Consider the following 5,452-nt stretch of genomic DNA (forward strand, 5'->3'; position numbering starts at 1 on the left):
GTCGTGTTGCTATGGATACGGCTTGCCCTGACTCCCCACTAGCTGCTCGTTTTTACTTCCATGATGCATTCAAGTACAGTCGTACACTAGAAGATTCATATTAAACACATTTTTTTTGTGATAAAAACATTAAATGCCACCAGTAGTTCATTCAATACTTTGTCAAAAATAATACAGTGTATTTTTCTGTCTTTAATTAAAATTAAAATCGAGTTCTGTGAACATTTTAGAAAGCCATTGTAATCGGCACCTGTCTTTTTTCTGGCAAAACAAAAAAAATTTTTTTTGTTTGTCAATAGGATGTTGGAGCTATTTATTCTTTATTTTAGCACTTTGAATGTTATTAAAATTTTAGTTTATTTACTCTGTTTATTTGTAGGTTGAAAGTTATTTACATTTTTTGTTTGTTTATGTTGTTTGCTTTTGTAAGCCAGGACGAAATGTGAGGCTATTTCTATAAGTAAAGGGTCTAGTATCGGACCATCATGTAATGGGAACGGGGTGGCTCTATTTTATCAGGAAAATCACCAGGAAACAATAGAAATGTATAATCTGTTTGTTGTTTCTCAAACTGGATAAAACACTGTAAAACCCAGCTTTAGAGTTTTGGACATTAAACTTATTTTGCCTGTGTACAAAATATGCCCAATATGCAGTGGTGGATTGATCTTGGGCTATTGGGCGTTTGGTTTGACAAACAATGGAATCGCTACTACATTAGGCACCTTGTGAAATATTTTTGTGTCTGTGTGTTTTTTGAATTTCCACTGGCCAGGTCAAAGAACATAAAAAATAATTACTTATTTAAAAGGAAACTGATTGTGATCATCTGTTCCTTCTTATGTTGAATGCAATATATTTCCTTGGCAAATATGAATTCGAAATTAGCGGAATCTGCCATGAAGAGTGCTTAACTGAACATGGCATCGCCACATGATTTGGTGCTGCAGCACCAAAATTTAATGCAGCAACTATGTTTGGTCATATAAATGAAAGAAATTTAAACAGTCGAAACAATATACACACAAACACTGCATATTTTCTCATTATTGGACATTAAATCAGATTATATTTATTTTACTTCTAGGTTGGTTAGTATTTCTTGGATTTCTTCTTGCTAAATGCCAGAACAAAGACTTTTAAAAACTTTTTTAACAGATTATACCTATTTTTCAGTCAACTATAGTTTAGATTTTTAAAATTAAAAGGAATATTTAAAATTAAAAATGTGTTAATTGTTTCTAAAGAATTAAAATAGTCATGTAATATTGTCTGTGCAACATACCTGTGCAAATTATATGCAGATGTCATGTTGCTTTTATTTCATATAATGAAATAAGCTTTGAACGTTGTTATTGTTTAGTTCTTTTCACAAGAGATGCCCTCTTCAGGCTTTTCAGTCTAACTATAAAAAACTGTTATAGTTTTCTTTGAAGTCTGAAGACACAGATTTTTATTTATATAGAAAGACTATGACATATATGTGTTACAGGTTATTTAATAGAGATATTACTTTTAAATCAAGTGGAAAACCAAAACTTTTGATTTTCCACTGAAGTTATATCTTAACCCCCTTTATGCATCCAAGCATGAGTCCCTATCTTTACCCAATATGTTGTTAAGCTTACAGAAATTTCAAAAATGGCTACTTTTTATTAAATAAATAAATAGATAAATAAATAAACCCAGGCCATGGGAAAATAGACTGATTTATCTGTATTCTTTGGTTGGTGCTTATCTAGTGTTTACCACCATATTAGATGACTTCAACATCAAACATTGCTTATTGATACTTGATGTCAATCAGTGAAATAATAATGATGATAAGAATTTTTAATAACAATAAATTTATTGTTGAGAGACCACTTTAATTGTGCGTTATTAACAGTAATGAGTGAAGACTAAGTTTGCCATCAACACATCCCAGATAATTTGCATTGTTTGGCTTTAAACTAGAAGAATGGCATCTTTGGTCTTTCCTAATTGTTTTCTTCAGCGTCTGTTTCCTCTGCTGTACAATGATGAACGATTTCCTATGCTTGGTGAGTTTTGAAGGTTTCGCGCATGCGCCGCACGTAACACCGGAAAACGTTTGATAAAACTCCAGAGTAATTCATCTTTGGCGCAACACACGATCTTCGTTGCAACTCTTCGGACAGAAAACAAGCAACTCCACAAAGCTCCAAATAAGTAAGTTGACAGCTCTCCACACGGCTTCCTGTGGCTATGTCAGCGTTACATCTGCAAACAGACAGAGATGGAGACATGTTTCCTTTCTTCGCCCTCGGGTTTTTTCCCCCTCCGGAGCCGGGGCGGGGTGCTCCTTCGGCTCACAGTGGTCCAACTGTTTTGGACTTCGAGCTGCTTAGCGTTAGCCAAAGTTAGCTTTAGCTCCCAGCAGTAGCCTAGCAAACGTACCCAGGTACTTCCTGTTTAGCCCGCATTCACCTGTTCTGACAGCTGTTCCCGCTGAGCTGAGAGGCTCGGGGAAGCTATCGGATGTAAGAACCATGAAAAAAAAAGAAAAGAAACCCGGATTTATCTGTGATGAATTAGCTTGCTCCTTTGCTAGTTATGTTTCGCTGTTTGTGGTTTCTGCAGTTGCTGCAAGAGCAATCTGTCCGCCTTTTTATTGCAAGACGTATCACACAGCAAACAGCACTTCGCCAGTGCGGTTCAGCTTTCTAAACGCTTGTTAAGCTGCGGTTTACAGAGAAAAAACCTGGAAACGGAGGCTAGCCAGCTGGTGACACCCCAGCTGTGCCCCATCCAGGCCTGTAGACATCAACAAATGCAGTTAACTGCAGTAATTCTCCCCATCACTTAAAGACAACACAACAACATTGTCATGTGAAAACGACACCATCGCGTTTTGTCATTGATGTGTTGTTTAATGACGTTTCACGGACCCTGGCGTGAAATACTTGAGGACAGAAAGGGTTTTATGAGGCTGTGGTTAATTTCTTTTGCACATTTGAAAAGCGTGTTTTGCAGATGCGTTTCAGGCAGTGCCGTACTTTATGCCCCCTGGCATTGCTGCAGGTGTTGTCACTCTGTCTGAACATTTGCTGTCTGTGAAACAGAGCCAGGATTATTGTCCGGATTGACTTAATAGACAGATTTGACTATTTACAACCAACCATGAAGATGCAGCAATAAAGCATTTCCGAGCAGACACGAATCCCCAGTTTTCTATAAGATCTAACACGTTGTGACTTTGAGTGTGTTTTTTTAAGCGATTTGAATGGTTATAACACGTGAAAAAAGAACAAGAGAAAAATAGGCAGAAGTTATTTAACAGGAGCAGTATTTTTTTATTTGCCCAAGCCTTGTTTTCTTTTCTTTCTTTTCATTAAACTTAAAATAGTGCTTGAAGCATGTGCTGTTTTATGGTGTATTTATAGGCAGAAACATTTCAATCAGTATAAAAAGATCAGACACGATCAACAGAAAACTGACAGATCTTGATCGTTTGCTAGTTGATTTGTTGTTCCCTAAGCTCACTATTTCAAAATGCTTTTTAAAACACTGGTTCTTTTTTCAATATGATACGTTATAAACTGTAATAGCTTTGTTCTCCTTGCTTTGTTTTAAAATAATGAGTTATGCCATAGCTGGAAATCTGAGAATGTTGTCTCTCTTGAGCCGTCACTAAACATAAATAGAAGAAAGGAGCTGCAGCTGCATCATTTTTTAACTAAAACAATCTTTAAAACAAGCATTTCTTTAACCTAATCTTGCTTAACAAGTGACTTCATCATTGAAATTAGTAGCAGAAGATGCATTGCTATTGCTAGGCTAGGTAATGGAACCAGACACCCCAGGATGCTCAAAGATGTCTTTATCTAATTGGTCCTTGATTTAGCAGGGCTGCTTCGATGGGGAAAGGAGACCTTCTCAAAATACAGGCGGGGGCAGTGAAAACTTTATAGCTGATTAGTTATGTGCTACCTTATATTAATGAGATTTAAACTCACTCCTTTTGCAGTTAAAGATCTGATTGGTTGCCATAAATTGGCAATAGTTTCTCTTTCCTGGGCTTAAAGATGTGACTAGCGTTTCAAAATAAACTTGGATGAGTTAATATCTGTTGTAGAAGTGAAACAATTGGACGGTTTAAGACACAGACTTTTTTTGAAAGAAGACTGAATCAAAATAAGCTATAATGTTATTTTTCAAATGAATCATCTGAATTATAGTTGTGCAATATAGTAATAGTTACAGACCACCTAGGATACTAGTGTTATACATATTTGGTTTTAGCAGTGGATTCTCTGGGAGAAGAAAATTATAAATCTCAGGACCATTTGCAACATCAATAATCAAAATAAAAGTACATTGAGTGATTTCTTTTTTTTTTTTTCCCTCCAAAGGAAGTGACGCTAGATGGCATTTGGAAACTTCAACGCTTATTTTAGTCCTGGTGGGCGACAGGCATCCTTAGCATTTCTTTAATTCAGATGCTAAAACTGGCCGTGGGTAATGGGTAAATGTAGTTGTTGCCAGTAATGTGACAAAGTAAAACTAACCCCCAGCCTTGGAAGAATTGTCACGCCCTTATTCTTGAAAAGTGTTACTCATGCAGACGCCTAAATACACCCTTTTAACGTTCGACCAGCACAATGTGCTATTGTTTCACTCTTCAGTCAAACGTACGGACAAACTCTGAAAATAGGAGCGAGACGGTGCACATTCAGTAATCTTTGAGCGCTGTTTTTTTTTTTTTTTTAAATTGCAAGCACTTACTTAGCCCTAAGGTGATTGTTTGTATCTTTGCAGCGAAGTTCTTTGCTGTGTTTGATGGTGGTTGAGGATGTTAGCCACAACAGTCAGTGAGATCTCAGTCAGGGGAAATTGGGTGAAGTTTAAATAAGGGGAGCCAAGCAGATTCCCACCATCTAAAACATCTCATAAAAAGCTTTTTTTTTCTTTTACCTCTTGTAGGCTTCACTTTTTTCTTAACTGAGCAATACAAATGCGTCTTTGTTCCTGACTGCAGGAGGAGTTCTCTTATGAATTGTTTGCAACCTATTGGTTTGCTTTCTAGACTATTTTACACCAACCTCATGTTCGCCGCAGATTTCCCTGTTTTGCTTCTCATCGCAACAGCAGAGAGGCCTAAATCAAAGGCAGCCGCAGTTTCACCCGTTTTTTCTAAAAAGGTTTCGACAACAAGCCTTTTCACCGCTGCACATATCCTTTTTGTGGACAAAAAAACGGGAAACTAAAGTCGTCAGGTCAGGTTCATGGGAAGGTCAGCAGATTTATGAAGCAGGAGACGTTACCATCCTTATCGATCTGTCAAAAGAGTTGCTCGTATTATCTACCGCTGGAAGAGAGGCCATATGAATAGCATCACCTTTCAGTAGGTTGGGAGTGCTGCCAAAGGGAAAGATTTCCCTTATCTTCCATTCCTCAAGTGAACTGTCAGTGCACTTAACTACATAAAACA

General features: G+C 37.1%; 1 protein-coding gene across 1 annotated transcript in view; it reads left to right on the plus strand.

The window, feature by feature from the left end:
• Nucleotides 1–2,081: 2,081 nt before the first annotated feature.
• rabgap1l (RAB GTPase activating protein 1-like) overlaps nucleotides 2,082–5,452 on the plus strand; it is a 156,332-nt gene continuing 152,961 nt past the window's right edge. Inside the window, exon 1 of the mRNA XM_036140978.1 lies at nucleotides 2,082–2,190. The gene's annotated coding sequence lies outside the window, so the exon portion shown is untranslated. The remainder of the gene's footprint in view (nucleotides 2,191–5,452) is intronic.

Source organism: Fundulus heteroclitus, chromosome 9 (assembly GCF_011125445.2).
Source record: "Fundulus heteroclitus isolate FHET01 chromosome 9, MU-UCD_Fhet_4.1, whole genome shotgun sequence".
Classification (NCBI taxonomy): domain Eukaryota; kingdom Metazoa; phylum Chordata; class Actinopteri; order Cyprinodontiformes; family Fundulidae; genus Fundulus; species Fundulus heteroclitus.